The 18,987-nt window shown below is 36.4% G+C and overlaps 1 non-coding gene across 1 annotated transcript; it reads right to left on the reverse strand.

Moving 5' to 3' along the window:
- Positions 1-17,712: 17,712 nt before the first annotated feature.
- LOC141616351 (small nucleolar RNA R71) lies at positions 17,713-17,819 on the reverse strand. The gene has a single exon (XR_012530704.1). It is a non-coding gene; the product is annotated as a small nucleolar RNA R71 (small nucleolar RNA).
- Between the last annotated feature and the right edge of the window lie 1,168 nt (positions 17,820-18,987).

Genomic DNA, 18,987 nt, shown 5'->3' on the forward strand with positions numbered 1-18,987 from the left:
CACCCTGCTGATCAGGAAAGTACTGCATTCATTACAGACCGGGGCATATACTGTTACACAGCCATGCCTTTTGGCCTGAAGAATGCAGGGTCAACGTACAAGCGCCTGGTCAACATGAAGTTCAAGGATCAAATAGGTGATATCATGGAGGTCTATATAGACGACATGGTAGTAAAATCTTAGAATGCAGAAGATCATGTCAAACACTTGGAAATAGCATTTCAAATATTGGAAAAGTAGAACATGAAACTCAACCCCGCAAAGTACCACTTCGGAGTCTCTGCAGTATGTTCCTTGGATACATGGTGACAAAAAGAGGCATAGAGGCTAGCCCTGAACAGATAAAAGCTATCCTAGAACTTCAGTCACCCAAGTCTGTCAAGGATATTCAGAAATTGATAGGCCGGAGATCTGCCCTGAACCGGTTCATATCAAGATCCTCTGAAAGCTGTAAAACATTTCACAACCTTCTCAGAAAAAAATAAACAGTTCCATTGGACACTTGAGCATGAAGCAGCCTTTCAGGACTTAAAATTGTACCTGACATCTCCACCTTTACTGGCTAAACCAGAGAAAGGAGAATCCCTGTCAGTATACCTATCTGTCACTAACACGGCAGTAAGTGCAGTCCTGGTAAGGGAACAAGAAGGCCAGCAACATCTTGTCTATTATGTAAGTAAAAGCACGCTAGATGCTGAAATAAGGTATGGATTACTTGAAAGATATGTTTTAGCTTTAATTATGTCATGTGCTAAGCTGCGTCCTTATTTTGAGTGTCACCCTATCATGGCCAGGACCAACTTACCCATAAAATATGTCCTACGCAAGCCTGAATTGTCAGGTAGGATGGCCAAGTGGTCAGTTCAGCTCAGTACATATGACATTACCTTTGAACCCAGGACAGCAATTAAGTCAGGGGCCTTAGCAGACTTTGTGGCTGATTTCAGCCCTAACCTAGAACCTGACCTAAAAAAAGAAGTTAACCAGTTAGGAAACAAAACCCCAGACCAAGAGTGGACTTTGTTCATAGATGGGGCATCGAATGCCAGGGGGACAGGGTTAGGGTTAGTACTAACATCACCACAGGGAGACCTTATAGCTCCGGCTGTAAGTTGTGAGTTCAAAGCTGTAACACCCCGATTTATGAAGGAGCCTTTAGCAAGACATTCCCTAATAAACCGGACTGTTACCATCTCGGTTTCCCGAGGTAGTGAATAACAAATTAAACTCCAAGGCAAAATATATAATTACTTTAACTTAATTATTACAAAACCTCTTTTACATCAAATTACAAGGAACTAACATAAATGAAAGTGAAAGTCTTCTAAATGATGATCTAGCTACTAAGTCTTCTGATCCAGTGTCTCACGCCCATCAAGCTCCCAGCCTATCTCATAAACCTGTCAAGCCTGCTCCCCAATATTTGGATCGTCACAGGTGTTCACGAATACACAGGGTCAACCACGAGGTTGAGTAGGGAATACAATGAAACAACAAAATATGATATGCATGCTCCTCCGTCACCTCCACCTCCATCTCAACTCATATCTCATAACCCGGAACACCCAGCCATACCGATCCCCGGTAGACTATATATCGACCGTAGCCGATCCGCCACTCGCTTGTTGAGGACACAGGGCAAGTCTGTGAGAACCCGCCCGGGCCTTATCACAACATCATCTTCACCACACCACATCACCACAACATCCTCCATCTCCAATGCATATGAATGCTCAAAAGAAATTAATGCAACACAATATATATATCTTTGAACTGATCAATCATAAAATCATGCCGATTACCAAATGTTGTGATAACATACTCAATACGATCAATTCAGTCAATCCCCTTCCAGTATATGAATCATAACGTAAATCAACAGCCACGAAGCAAGTCAACGTTCACAGTTTGGTCATACGAAACACAAACAAGTCAACACAATTCAACATCAACGATAATAAGTCAAGTGTATTTCCCTACCTTTTCGCAATCCAAGCACACACAAGCAATCACTTATGATCCTTCACTTATCCATCACCTACATAACATAATAATGTATAATTACCATCTACTCAGTCAATTAATCATGCACATAACCTAGACTCATCATAACTTAATAGGAATATCAATTTAAAGAACAAACACGACTTTTCCTGATTTTCCTGCTCATGGCAGACTCGGTATAAAATGAATAACTAATTCCAGAAATTCGAATTGATGCAAGGCCAATTGAATTGGAACCCCATGAGTCTTAGCTACAATTTATATATAACGTGTTTTTCTCAAATTCCAAACTTATCAGGGGTTTTCAGACTGATTTCCAAAAACTGGCAGAAACCGTCGCATAAAAAGTATTGATTCATAAAACGAGTTTGACAAATGATTCTTAAGTAAAACCAACGCCTAACTCATCTAAACTCTTTAAATTAAATATATGAAAATGACCCAGCACCAATTCAATATCTAAATTATGTTTTAGAAGTAATCTTTCCGCCTGTACTGATTTGCGGACTTTTAAGATAGACGTTCACAAATAATTTCTTCAGGAAAAACTACACGGTGAAATGCTACCAATTTTCACAGGCATAAACTAGGCTTGGAATAACCATGAGTCTCTTCTTTAACTTTTTGCATCCCACGGCTTTAAGACAGGTAAAACACTCAAATAGCACAGACCAACGAATCTGTAAATTGCTGTAACTATTCCATTCATTTATCTCATACAATTTATAATAAAAAAACCCCCAACCCAATTCTAGGGTTACGAAAATTATCCCAATACTACTATAATTATGCTAATAATTGAATAAAGAGGTAATATGATAGTCTACTTACGAAATAGGATGAGAATAGGCTGAGAAATCGCCTCGCATGATTCCTCACGCTCCCTTCACACACGGCTCCCTCTTCTCTCTTTTCTCTCTTTTCTCATGGTTAAAAAGAATATGGTGATAGGGAGATTAGGGTTTGGTTAGATGGGTTATACATATAGGATAGGTGCTATTAAGACGATACGGGCCTAGCCTAGTTAGATTAATTAAAACCCGAGTCACATAATTACCCGAGTCACAAATACACGACACGACCCAGCTGGTAACTCGGCCTAATATAATATCATATTAAAATACCGGGTATTACAGTCTACCCTCCTTAAAAGAAACTTCGTCCCGAAGTTTACCCTCTCTACCAACCAACGCAAACGAATTATGAAACGCATATACAAAAGTATGTAAGGCACCCACCAAATTGAATATTAAACGCAGTATTACATTCCACCCTCCTTAAAATAAACTTCGTCCCGGAAGTTTAACCATAAATAAAAACACATCATGTAACACTCCAACATAACCCACACAACGCCTAACCAATATAGCCAAACTGAGAAATCACACATGAAAGTATAAAGATTTTACAATCCTACCCTCCTTAAACATGGTTACGTCCCCGTAACCTTCATTATTATAACAAAAGTTCTCAAACTACGCTAACAATGAAAGAGGATAAAAGATTCACAACTCACGTTCAAGTTAACTAATCCCTACTAAAGACAATCAATATACAAGCTCTCTCAAGGAAGCTACGATTCTTTTCTTGCTTTAAAGACATCGCCACGGATCGGGAGCAAAAGCCATGTTGAATAACTTAAGACATTTCAAAGTATTAATCTAAACACTCTTCATATCAATCAATACATGCAATAACATTCACAGGATCTGCTTGTCAATCTAATTTATACATTACTACTCAGGTTACAAAGATGAAGATGCTTAGGTGCTCACATATGGTTCATGTCAAATAGCATATTTTCCAAGAAATATTGGTCGAATGACGAATGACGAATGCACATTGATTGGCAAATTTTACAAGCTTATTGGTCGAGTCACTCAAGCGAGTAAACAGCGATATTGGAAAGTTAACATACAATACTATCATACATAAAATTTCATTCTTGGTGTTAAATATATTTAAACTGCACCCAACACCATGACATAAAAGATTAAATGTATTTAACTACACCAATTTTACAAATATTCATTACATATCATGCTAATATCAACATACCATGTTAACACACAACTCACTTAAATCACCACATTACATTTCCCGTTTTGACATTCGTAACTAACCACAACCCACTAATTCACTACATGAACGAACAACATGATTAAATTAACCCACTATTTGTGACTCCGTTCTAGCTTCATTCCCCCAGACTAGCAAATATCATGAAACCATACAACCGGACACTTTTTGGAAATCTCATTCAATTTATACTCACACGACAAAATTTAACTTCATTTTCAAAACTTTTATTTTCATCTTTGGACGGTGAATAACTTTCTTAACATAAATCTTATAACAGAGCCGTCCATAGAATCCATTTGACTCAAAATCAGATAAACTTAACTCAATTCCTTCAAACAATACAAGCTTAGATGTCGACTCATATTTCGTAATTTACAGGTTCATCTTATTCATTTCAGTCCTATCTTTACTAATGAACGACTATTACCTCAACATCAGGATTTTAGTTGCACTTCTTTACTCAGTTATATTCACGGCTAACACGACTACAGCATTTAATCGGGGACCTTTTAGATAGTACACATTCCCTGGTGACGTCTTAGCAAAGCATACGATTCGTACCATGATGTAAAGCAAGTAACTACAAATTAACTGTGTTCAATCAAAATTTTACCTCTTTATTACAGATCTATTTATCACGGGTTGCATGGTCACACAAAAGTATAAGTACCAACTCAATCACATGTTAAATTTTAAAACGATTTATCACGTCATAAGAACTAGACAAGAGTCTAACCATATAGTCAATATAAGAAGATTATTAGTTTAGATCGGAGGCACATTATAAAATTCCCTGTTAAACTCCTTACGGAACCATCGACTGTGCGTCATGAGTAATTAACTTAATAATGTAGAAGTCAAACAACTGAAATTACAATTGATTATTAATGGTTATATGATTCACAATAACAACAAAATTACTTCCATATCACACATATGTTTAACATTTAGCAACCATACCATTCAATTGTATCCATCAACTCAGTATAATTCATTTTCAGCAAAATAAAAGATATCGCATAAACAACTTAAACATGTACATATACCATCATATAACTTGTAAAACATTATCTATGACAAAAGATTAGCAAGGTGAACAAGTTCTCTGGTTTGCACGGTTTGAACAAATAGGCAACTCGCGGCTAATTAAACGTAACTATAACGACTATCATTTAAACATGCGCATAACATGTGAATCATCAAAGGGTTATCTCATTATAATTCATAGCGACGGTTCGAGAATATATTTCAAATATCGTAACTATATCGTAACTATATCAAACTATATTTTAAATATCGTGACAATCGCAACAATCACCTTAGCATTTCATGACAATACAACTATGAACATATCCAATAAGGAGCAACAACACTATTTTATTATCATATCATAAGTTTAGGTTCAACTGAAATAAATTAATGCAATGAAAGTAATAAGTATAACTATAGGCACACAGACTCACATAAAAGACATTAGAACTCAGATGACATCCTACATGTGTGAACATTTAGACATACTCATTACTACCATCCATGTGTAAACATTTGAACATAATTATTATAAATATTCATGCGAGTATATTAGAACAATCAAGTTAACATTTAACGCCACCAACTTTACCAAGATATGACAATATAGTTTTATATTTATATATATCCGACCACTATACAAATATGATGAACACACCAGAGATATTATAACATGCCAAGCATAAAATATGAAAACAACTGGACTCGTATAAAATATTTCACCCTCGATTAAGAATCAAATTAAACTATTCAATTTCACTCATACTATCATGCCAACAATGTTATAAACTAAACTTTAATTTTTTTTTATCACTAGTTAAGATACATAACCAATGAATATGTGTGCTACTATCATCATATAAGGACACTATAATTTCACATTAATAAGGCTCATGAAATAATCGAACAACTGCATGAAAACTCAACATAGCATTCACATTTTAAAAGTTATGATTCACGTTGTAACTTCCAAAAAAATCACGAATAAATAACCGTTCAATGAAAACTTGAGTTATATTAATTTTTATAACATACAGAGAGTTAATAATTCGTGAGAAAAATAATGAGGTCCAAAGCTCAAGAATTCAATTTTTAAAGGGTTCTACAACTCAGTTGGTCCAAACAAGTATGTGACAGCAATTGGTCGGAAACTTGGGTCAGTTTGCAAAACTTACCATTTAATACAGAGACATCAAGAATTTTCGTGGCTTATCAATTTGAAAACATATGCGAATCTTTTGAACGATGGAGTTGGAATTATGCAAAAATTATTAATACAATTTAAATGAGGAGTTTTACAAAATCATTGGTCGAAACATCACTGCACATGAACTTCCTGACCACAGCTCACTAAAATATTTATTACTCCTAATCCATATATCCTATAAGCATGAAACCAACGCCAAATGAACAATAACTCACGAGGCTATCTCTCATAAAATTTCATCCATAGGAAATAAACAGAAAAGAAATGGCAGTAAGGTCAATTAAAGAGTAAAATCAAACAAAACGAGTTTCAGCACTAGGTCATTCTTTACTATGTTACAAGCTCTTATCAACATACTATGTATACTAACCCATCCCAACTTAAATCTCACACTTTGTACTTACGTAAACATCTATCCCATAGAATCCCTTCGCATCTCGATCTACTCCTTACATCTAAATCACGATTGCTATGACTAGAAACAAGCAATTCAATAGTGTTTCTGATTACTATCACAATACTATACTAGCATGGCTTCGGGATCACATAACCGCATATCACTAGACATAATAGCACTATCAACACGTCATTCACATCCATCCAGATAAATATCATCAATTCGCAATTATTTTCACGCTCACGATTACCACAATCCAACACTTCATTGATTATCAATCTGAACACGAAAATTTATTTCTCATCTCCACAACATCATATGATCACGTCATCATTCATACAAAATACTTACCGTGACGTTGTCCTGCAGAATGGTTAGAATATATGGGTCTCAAGGTATACATCAACTCGATTATATCCAAGGTTTTCCTTCTAACTACCCCATTCACTCAATTTTCTCTCGGGTTACCTGGTTCAAAACTGAGAGGGCAAAAGAGCACGTATTAAGGGCGCCTTCTTAACCGCACTGTGAGCTCCTAACAGTTTATTCCCAGGGGTTCATTTTATTTAGACACATCCTACGTTCATTGGGTTCATTGGTTTAGGCATGAGGATCGTTCGCTCTGATACCACTTTGTAACACCCCGATTTATGAAGGAGCCTTTAGCAAGACATTCCCTAATAAACCGGACTGTTACCATCTCGGTTTCCCGAGGTAGTGAATAACAAATTAAACTCCAAGGCAAAATATATAATTACTTTAACTTAATTATTACAAAACCTCTTTTACATCAAATTACAAGGAACTAACATAAATGAAAGTGAAAGTCTTCTAAATGATGATCTAGCTACTAAGTCTTCTGATCCAGTGTCTCACGCCCATCAAGCTCCCATCCTATCTCATAAACCCGTCAAGCCTGCTCCCAATATTTGGATCGTCACGGTGTTCACGAATACACGGGGGTCAACCACGAGGTTGAGTAGGGAATACAATGAAACAACAAAATATGATATGCATGCTCCTCCGTCACCTCCACCTCCATCTCAACTCATATCTCATAACCCGGAACACCCAGCCATACCGATCCCCGGTAGACTATATATCGACCGTAGCCGATCTCCGCCACTCGCTTGTTGAGGACACCAGGGCAAGTCCTGCAGAACCCGCCTGGGCCTTATCACAACATCATCTTCACCACACCACATCACCACAACATCCTCCATCTCCAATGCATATGAATGCTCAAAAGAAATTAATGCAACACAATATATATATCTTTGAACTGATCAATCATAAAATCATGCCGATTACCAAATGTTGTGATAACATACTCAATACGATCAATTCAGTCAATCACCTTCCAGTATATGAATTATAACGTAAATCAACAGCCACGAAGCAAGTCAACGTTCACAGTTTGGTCATACGAAACACAAACAAGTCAACACAATTCAACATCAACGATAATAAGTCAAGTGTATTTCCCTACCTTTTCGCAATCCAAGCACACACAAGCAATCACTTATGATCCTTCACTTATCCATCACCTACATAACATAATTATGTATAATTACCATCTACTCAGTCAATTAATCATGCACATAACCTAGACTCATCATAACTTAATAGGAATATCAATTTAAAGAACAAACACGACTTTTCCGATTTTCTGCTCATGGCGACTCGGTATAAAATGAATAACTAATTCCAGAAAATTCGAATTGATGCAAGGCCAATTGAATTGGAACCTCATGAGTCTTAGCTACAATTTATATATAACGTGTTTTTCTCAAATTCCAAACTTATCAAGGGTTTTCAGACTGATTTCCAAAAACTGGCAGAAACCGTCGCATAAAACGTATTGATTCATAAAACGAGTTTGACAAATGATTCTTAAGTAAAACCAACGCCTAACTCATCTAAACTCTTTAAATTAAATATATGAAAATGACCCAGCACCAATTCAATATCTAAATTATGTTTTAGAAGTAATCTTTCCGCCTGTACTGATTTGCGGACTTTTAAGATAGACGTTCACAAATAATTTCTTCAGGAAAAACTACACGGTGAAATGCTACCAATTTTCACAGGCATAAACTAGGCTTGGAATAACCATGAGTCTCTTCTTTAACTTTTTGCATCCCACGGCTTTAAGACAGGTAAAACACTCAAATAACACAGACCAACGAATCTGTAAATTGCTGTAACTATTCCATTCATTTATCTCATACAATTTATAATAAAAAACCCCCAACCCAATTCTAGGGTTACGAAAATTATCCCAATACTACTATAATTATGCTAATAATTGAATAAAGAGGTAATATGATAGTCTACTTACGAAATAGGATGAGAATAGGCGAGAAATCGCCCGCATGATTCCTCACTGGCTCCCTTCACACACGTCCCCTCTTCTCTCTTTTCTCTCTTTTCTCATGGTTAAAAAGAATATGGTGATAGGGAGATTAGGGTTTGGTTAGATGGGTTATACATATAGGATAGGTGCTATTAAGACGATACGGGCCTAGCCTAGTTAGATTAATTAAAACCCGAGTCACATAATTACCCGAGTCACAAATACACGACACGACCCAGCTGGTAACTCGGCCTAATATAATATCATATTAAAATACCGGGTATTACAAAAGCTACCAATAATGAAGCAGAATATGAAGCCCTGATAGCAGGCCTAAAGGTATGTTTAGACCTAGGTGTTCAAAACATAAAGGTAAAAACAGATTCACTTTTAATTGCTAATTAAATAAAGGGAATTTATACGGTAAAGGATGCAAAAATGATTTCATATTTAGAATATGCGAAAAACCTTACCGCTAAATTTACTTTATTTGATATAGACCAAATACCAAGAGACCTGAACACCCAGGCTGATGCTTTGGCCAGCCTAGGTTCAAATTTTACTCCCGCGGTTTTTGATAAAATGCCAATTGTTCACTTATTAGAGCCAGTTGTTCACTTATTAGAGCCAGTGATCAGTAAAGCTGAACAACTCAACCCTGTCAATCAAGATAATAATTCTTGGACCAAACCTTATTATGATTGGTTCCTCCAAGGAATATTACCTCAGGGCATGCATGAAGCAAGGCCTTTTAGAATCAGAGCTTCAACTTATTCTATTATCAATAACACTTTATTTAAGAGATCGCAGGTTGGACTATATTTGAGATGCTTAGAGCCTGATGAAGCTAAACAAGTACTCCAAGAAATACACGATGGACATTGTGGCAACCATAAAGGAGGAAAGAGTCTGGCAAGTAAAGTACTCAGAACAGGCTACTATTGGCCAACACTGAGGGATGATTGCTTGGAATATTGTTCAAAATGTGAAGCTTGTCAAATTCATGCACCAATAATACACCAACCATCTGAACTGTTGGAGTATGTGTCCTTAACAATAGTGCGATCACATTATAAAAACTCATGATAAGAATACATGAAGGGATGATTCATTTTTATACGTCAACTGATCAACATTAATCGGTAATGATTGGCTGACTAGAGTTTGACATTACTATCGTTTGACGGTGGTGATCAGTTGATCCCTTAAGGTCACACCTGAAGGACGATTCCCTTAATAGATAAATTAATTAATTGTATATTGATACAGATTAATTAATTCCTTAAAATTGAACAATTTTCTTATGTGAGTGAGAATATAAATCTTATTGTAATTCGATTAAATAAGATTCATTTAGTAATTAAAATGTTATATTAGTAAAATTTTGTCTATGAAACAATTAAATTAAGAGTGATTAGTTAATTATGATTATAATGTGTTGTAGATTATATTAACATGACCCATTTTATATACTTGTGATTATGAATTACTAGTCAATTGTTATATATAATTGAATTAATATATGTAATGATATATAATTGTTAAGTATGCATTAATATTATTAATAACATGTTATATGTTACATGTCACATATTATATGACAAAATGACAATTGACAAAAATAAAATGGACTCCATATTAGCTACGGGGCACTGGTTTTTAGAGGGTATTAGGGTGAAATGGTTAAATTGTTTTTAATTATGGAAAACACAATGATTACTATGATAGCCTATACTACACCTTAATACATTTAGAAAAGAACAACTCTAAAAAGAAAAGGGACATGCATTGGCTCCCATGCCACTCTCCTCCCACCGGTTTTCCCCCTCCATACAAGAATAAGAATTGTTCTTATTCTCAACATATTCATTGTTACATTTTTTAGAAAAAACTCGTTTACTTCTCTCATCTCTCTAAAACCAAGTTTTAGAATATAATTGTTCAAAAATCTTATATTTATTTAGTTTTCATCCGTCTCAATTCTCTCACACCTTGGCAGGGGCGCAGCTATTCCTGCGTCTGTTCTTGAGTTGAGCTCTGGCCGTGAAATCAGAACCGCTATTCGTTAATGTTCGTTGATGTATTTAGGATCAATTATCGATATTAAACTCAAGTGAAAGTGATTTAGCATGTTAATTACATCTGGAACTATCATAAAAACGATAAACATGGATGAAAACGAATTAGAACGAGTTAGATTTATTTATGATGTCGGAAATACAAAAGGAACGAACTTGAAAGTCGAACAGAATTTGATAAACTGAAAATAAATAAAGGAAATTATGTACAAAAGACGAATCCCAGAAACTTGATATGCACAAATCGAGTTTCTAAAATCCGGGTTTGATTTGATGAAGAAAACCCGCAAATATCGAGTTATAAGGGATTTAAGTCGAAAATAAAATGTTATTATCAAAAAGGAATTATTAAAACATGGTTTATGTACTGAAGAACGAAAGAAAATAAGAAAAATAAGACAAAAAGAATGAAACAACATAAAACCCGAGGAAGAAGAAGAAGAGCAGGAGCAGAGGCAGCCTCTGGAAGAGGCACAGCAGCTGCTGCGACCCTTTGAAGAGGCGCAGCTGCTGCTGCGTTTCTTCTCGACGTCTGGTATCTGTTGTTACGCAAAAACAGTTTTATAAAAAGGTTTTTCTAAGTCGGTTTTGAATATACTTTTGACGTAAACCTTACATTAATTGGTGCAAAAATAAAATACAATAAATAAAGATGGGATTTACAACCTCAGACTTACATGTTTGACGAAACGAGATTGACTAAGTTAACGTTAGTGATTTATATATTTCTCGACTCGAATGTATGTTGAAAGTACCCTCGTTGGAGGATTTTAGATTAATTGATTGATGTGTAGTGGTCAAATTGGTCGATCATGCAACGTGACTAGTACTCAGAATGATCTGAGCATACGTGGTCAATTGATCAAGCACGTAGACGTCTAAAGCTTAGAGCAAGGTCTAGAACGCAACGAGAGAAGAGAAGGGCGGACACTCGCGTGAAAAATATGGAGACCGAAGGTCTCTATTTATACCAAAAAATGTGAAGAGTTTTGGAATGACACAAACTTTGGAAAGCAATCACCGAAATATTCCGTAAACAGCCAAAGAGGTCTAGAGAAGAGGCGCAGCAGCTGATGTGGTCCTTCGAAGAGGCGCAGCACCTGCTGCGTCATTTCCCTAGAGGTTTCCTCTTGCGGAAGAAAGATTTTCGCGTTTCTATTATGGAATTGCGGTAGATCTCTACTTTTTATTCCGTAAAATATGATATATGGGATATATTTTACCAAAAGTTATAAAATTTAATTTAGGAATAAATATCTAGAACATTCAGACTCGGCATTTTAAACAGTTTCTTAGAAAATGAAGCGGTTTTTGACCCGGATTCCAAATGAACTCTAATTACTGTCAAAACGACCGTATCGGTGCGTAGATGACAATCAAGGGATAGACACAAGTGTTTGATCTATCACCTGATGATAAACTTACGGACTTTCATAAATCATTCCGCGTACCAAACATGCGACCAAATTATCACTGGGTGGTTGGTGGAAGGTGTAGAAATGAGGTATCTACATTATGGGGGTGGTTGGATATGGTTTTGAAATCGTGTATTAGGAGAGTGTTGTGGTGTGTTTTATGACGGGTTTGATTTGGGTGACTCGGGTTTGTATTTGAATCGGGTTTTTAAGTATCATAAACCTTTAATAATAATAAATAATTAATTTGAATAATGAATATAATTTATAAATAATAATGGAAAGTAGTAATTAATAATTGATGGGAAATTATAATATTTATGTTAGGTGACGATTTGTGAAGAAATTATAGTCGGGTTCTGATTGCTTTAATTATTTGCATCGCTTGAGCTGCTTAATTGGAATTGCTTGTTAGGTAGGAATTTCCTACTCAACTCGATTTTTATTGTTAAGTGAATGAATATTTAATTGTGACGGTTGATGAGATTAATGTTGTTATTGTGATTTATTATTGGGATAGAATATTTGTGTTCGCTAAGATGTTGGCTGAGCTGTATGACGGGATTGTTATTAAGTATTTGTTGTTGGTTATATTTGGTATGGAGAGTTGATTATTCAGTTATGCATAATACGGAGAGTGTTATTACCAGTTGTGCATAGCGAGTATTCGTTACTGCCAGAGATAGTTGTGCATAGTAAGTAATTACTACTGCCAGGTGAGCATGGTACGCAAGTACTACTGCCAGTTGAGCATAGAACGGTGTTCAGGGGGTTGTGCTACTGCCAGTAAAGTAAGTGAGTTGTACGAATGAAGTGATAAGAATTTGAAGGATGTCTATTTTGGTTGGATTATTATTATTGGTTGGTTTATTCCTACTCAATCTCGTGGTTGACTGTGTATTCGTGAACACTTGTGATGAACCATAATGGGGAGCATATTTGACAGGTACTAAAGATTAGCTGACTTGGGAGCTATGGGATGCGTGAGGACTTGGCCAGTCTTCCTTGTCGTGTGAGCGCACTCGAAAGTGGACCCTAAGGATGATATGGGTATGTCCCGTTCTAGGTAGCAAAGTATTTGAAGACTCTGTGCCTAGGTCAAGGTGAAACTGGATTGTATATTTAGAATGTGGAGCTAGGAAATAAGAGGCTTTGATGAACAAATCTCTGGAGCTTGATTTTGTGGAGTTGAGGCTCGAAGGGATTGAAAGATCATAGATCCATATTAGACTCTCTAATAAAAATTAAATTATCTCATAATTTATCATTTTGATTATCTATGTAACATGCATGCAAATATAAAAGCATAAAAATGAAAGTTTAAGGAAAAACAATTTCCTTTAAGGTGCACCCAAGAACAAACCTCCAACTCATATGATTAATTTTAACTAGAAATTAACCATATAACCCTTGAATATTATGTAAATAATACTAACACTCTTAGTATTTATTTTGTTTTACTAACAATCATAGTAAAAATGATGCTTATGATTTTTACAGAGATAGACAAATGTTGTTCACATGCAAAAATGTACAAGTGAAGTGGTAGAAAAATGAACAACAATTTGGAGAGTATTTGGGGAAAGTGGCGGGTGGAAGGGTAGTGTGTAGGAGTCAACTTGTTTTTAATATTGTCCAATCTTTTGTCACATGCACAAAGATGTTATGACAACATATAGAAGAAAAACAAGTAAAAGTGAAATGATTATGATCATCCACTAACTTCATTTACACGGTCCAATGTCCCATTTACGGGTCCATTTTGGTTCTTATATTTGTCACACAAATACGTGTAAATTTTATTTAAACATCGTTTGATGTTTAAATGCTTCCAATTAATTTCGTCTAAATCACTCCGTAAATATACGTGTACCACTACACATATTATTTACGTACTAATATTAATCACATTAATCAATTAATACAAATTTAGTGAATTAACAATTAATTAACTAAAACCCGTCTCATAAAACTTACTATTTAATTATCGCGTAATTAAATAATAACCGCCGCTCCTCCAGTTCGCAACTCGAAATCTCTCTAAATCAATTTAATCGACTATCTCTTAGTCAATTTAATCAAGGGACTAATTTAAACTATATCTCATATAATTAATTAGCTTTCGTGTTGGGGCTCGTTCCTTTAGGTGTGACCGAAAGGGATCAGCTGAACACCGCCGTCTCACGACAGTAACGTCAAACCCTAGTTGGCCAACCATTACCGATTTACGTTGATCAGCTGACTAGTATTGCCAATGAATATCCCATGCATATTCCTTAATGAGATTTAATAATATTATCATGTACTATTGTGGAGGACAAAAACTCTAACAATCTCCCACTTGTCCGAGACAAGTTGTGCGATGATTATAACACACAATTGTGGATAACTCCTTATCTCAACAATATCCTCCTTGTACTCTACAAGGGTGTGTTACCAATTCTCATGTCCGTTTTAACAACAATCTCCTACTCAATGCAAGGTGTCTTTCAGGTCGCACTTGCACATGAACATATCGTGAGTGGTTTTCTCGATCGGGAGTGTGACTACCTGACCGTAAAAATCTCCCATAGATTAATTCCGAGCGTGGCCACGCATTTGTAGTCATAACTCCTCGAGTGGCCTTGAAATGTTTTAAACCCAACGTGGTTGGACAATTCCTGTCTGCCCTATGATGTGACCATAATTAGCGCATATTTAGCCCCCGAATTAGCCTTGTTCCCATGCTTTTTAGTGCCTATTTGGGTTATTTCTTGTCTTTAGTTCTTTGTTTTGCATATTCTTTGAGATTTTGATCCCTTGGTAGGAAAGGAGTAAGAATCTTGCATTTTCATGGCAAAACGAGGCTAAATTGATTGTACTTAATGACCAAGCATCAAGAAGAGACAAGACTAGAAGGCCTTTGTACATATCATAGTAGAAGAACAATGTTGAGAAAGGATCCTTGCGTCCCCAAGGAAATCCCCAAGGAATTTATGAAGAAAAGGGAAGAAAAGAAGAAGAATTGACGCTGACCAACAATCCGAACGGATTGCAGACAATCCGTCCGTCCAGCCTCAACAATCCGAGCGTCCCTCCTTGGAATCCGCTCGGATTCCCCTACAACAATCCGAGCGTCCCTCTCCTGAATCCGCTCGGATTGCACCGCCCAAATCCGGCCGTCCCGACTCTAATCCGCCCGGATTCCTGCACAGCACGGATTTCATTCTTCAAGCTACGAAAAGAGAAGCCCTTCTCTCAGAAAATACCGGGTCCTCCTTGCTCAACTTAAAAAGTGTAATTACTAGTTTAGCCCTTAGTTAACCCTAATGCATCCTCCCTAATTTTCACTATAAATACCCCATTAGTCTAATTAGAGGAGCATATGTTCTTCTTATCAATAACTAGTGTAGTTAATATCAATCAAATCTCTCTCAAATATTGTAATCAAGTATTAATCAAGTTTTAATCCAAGTTTTAGTTCTTTAATCTCTCTCTTGTTCTTCCTTTATTTTGGGTAATTAGAAGATTATTGGGTTTATTGGGAGATTGACAACCTTCCATCAATCATCAAGTTCTTCTATTATTCTTTGCATTATTATTTTGGAATCATTAGTAGGTATAATCTCTTAATCTCTTTTTAATTATTGTTAATTACTTTCATTTATTCATCATGTTTCATATTGTTAGTATGATTGACAACCTTGCTAGCATGATCAACATGATAATGAGTGAGTAGTCTCTTAGCTAGGGTTTAATGGGTGATTAGGGGAAACCAACATGGGGAATGATTCATGCTTAAATTAATATGCTTTCATATCTTATTTGCTTGCTTGTTTTGATCTTAATACATGCACATGTTATATATGATGAAATGTTAAGCCTTTGAATCCTTGCATTTACTATCATCTCCTATCTTTTCAATGAGACTTGTAAGACATAACCCAACTCGAGTCTCATTAGACCATGCATGTTGTTGAGTAGGGAAGATTAAGTCGACTTGTAGGTGTTGTACAATCTAATCGATTCGGCTCCGGGACCCAAACTTTCCTAGGATTGTAAGATATAACCCAACTCAATCCATCACAACAATAATTGCTTGCTTATAATTTGAGAACATGTTTGTATGATCATATCCCATGATTCCCCTATGAACCCATGACACCCTAGTGCCTTTAATCAATTGTTTACACCCCTTACTTTAATTCATCTTGCTAGTTTATTTTCATTGTTATTCTAGTTTAGTAACCTTCTACATCAACCCAATTTGTGACACCCCTAGACACTACTAGTTACAATAGAATTCTCATTTCAATACCCGTCCCTTGGGATCCGACCTTTACTTGCCTCTTTACTAATTGTAGAGTTGTTTGTGAAGTATAAATTGTGTTTTGTATCGACCATTGACCAACGACCACATCTACTTAATTGTGAACACGAAATGGCCTCGATCAAAAATGGCGCCGTTGCCGGGGACGGTGTTTAATTGATTTAAGATTTCTTTTTATTGCTATTAGTTGTGTCTTTCTTCACCTTGGGGAAGTAAAACTCCTCAAGGTTTGTTCTAATTGTTTTTTAGTTGTTTGATATTTTGCATGTCTAGAAGGTTACAAGGTGATTTGTTACCTTTTGACCGTGAAATCGAAAGAACCTTGACGAATAATAGGAGACTTGTTAGGAGGAATTTGAGAGGTGTTGGTGAAGTTGTTCAACCCACTAGTGAGTTTGTCAATCCTTTCGCAATAGAAGGAGAAGAGAACCCATTAAACAATACCACACAAAATCCACCTACAATGCCTAAATTCTCGTCACACTCTATACCCACCGAGGAGAATCTACCAAATGGTACTCCTACACCGCAACATCTCACCGGAAATTTTATTGCCAAGTCCGCCTTCATCCAACTAGTTGAGAGGAGCCAATTTGGGGGGATGCCAAGTGAAGACCCTCATTCTCATATGGAAACCTTTTGCGACTATTGTGATGCTATCTCTCAAACGGGCGTGACTCAAGACCAAATTAGATGGGTCTTATTTCCTTTTTCCTTAATCGGCACCGCAAAGCAATGGTTGAAGGGCCTTGATAAGGCCACCCTTGGAATAGATTCTTGGAAGAAGTTGGCTCTAGCTTTCTACAAAAAATTCTACCCACCGGAAAAGACCAACATGCTAAGAGCTCAAATTACGGGTTTTAAGCAAAGGGATGAAGAATCTTTGTATGAAGCTTGGGAGCGGTTCAAAGGTATTTATCGCTCATGTCCTCACCATGGACTTAGCGAATGGTTTTTGGTACAACAATTTTGGAATGGTTTATATGAAGATTCAAGAAACATTCTCAATATGGGATCAAATGGAATGTTCACCGAAGTTGATGACAATCAAACATGGAACAAGATTGAGGAAATGGCGGTCCATAATTCACAATATAGTAGACCTCGCAAGGCTACTAGAGGAGGAAAGTATGAAGTGGACTCCGTTACTCAATTGGGTGCTCAACTTAGTGCTCACATTGACACAATCAACTTGAAGTTTGAACAAGCTATGGCTAGACTTGAGGAAAACTCAAAATCATCAAAGCATCATGTCAATGCCATGACGGCATCCTCATCAATCCCAAGTGGGATATGTGAGAATTGTGGAACTTTGGGTCATGACTCAAGTAAGTGTAGGGGAACAACCGAACAAGTTAATGCTTTCCAAGCTTACAAAAGTGGTACCCCTTATTCAAATTTTTACAATGAAAACACCAAGTTCCATCCAAATCTCTCATACAAAAGCCAAAATGTTCAAAACCCTCAAACAACATACACCCCACCACCCATGAGAAACCAAAATCAAAGACCCTTTTACAATCAAAACCAAGGCTACCAAAATCAAAATCCATACAATCACCAAAATGACCAAGGTTTTGATGTCCAAAAAGCGGTCCTCCAAATGCAAAAGAATCAACAAGAATTTTTCACTCAAATGCAAAAAGATAGCCAAGCAAAAGACACCACCATCAACAACATTCTAGCTCACACCAAGATGTTGGAAACACAATTGACTCAACCAGCATCTTCAAGCTCACAAAGACAAAAGGGGCAATTACCACCTCAAAGTAATCCCCCTAGACATGAAACGGTTAGTGCCATTCACTTGAGAAGTGGTACAAGGTATGAAGCACCGAAGAAGCAAGTTGAGGATGAAGTTGTGGAAGCTAGTGAAAAGGAAGAAATTGTGCAAAACTCCAAAGATGGAGAATCATCAAAAGAAGAAAGTTCAAAGAAAAATGAAGACAAGGCCAAAGAGAAGGAGCCCATTGTGATTAGACTTCCTTTTCCAAGTCGTCAAGCCAAGCCCAAATTTGATGATCAACTTGGAAAGTTCATGGAGATTGTGAAGAATTTAGAAGTCTCAATTCCTTTCACGGAATTAATCAATCACGTTCCGGCCTATGCA

Source organism: Silene latifolia, chromosome 11 (assembly GCF_048544455.1).
Source record: "Silene latifolia isolate original U9 population chromosome 11, ASM4854445v1, whole genome shotgun sequence".
NCBI lineage: Eukaryota > Viridiplantae > Streptophyta > Magnoliopsida > Caryophyllales > Caryophyllaceae > Silene > Silene latifolia.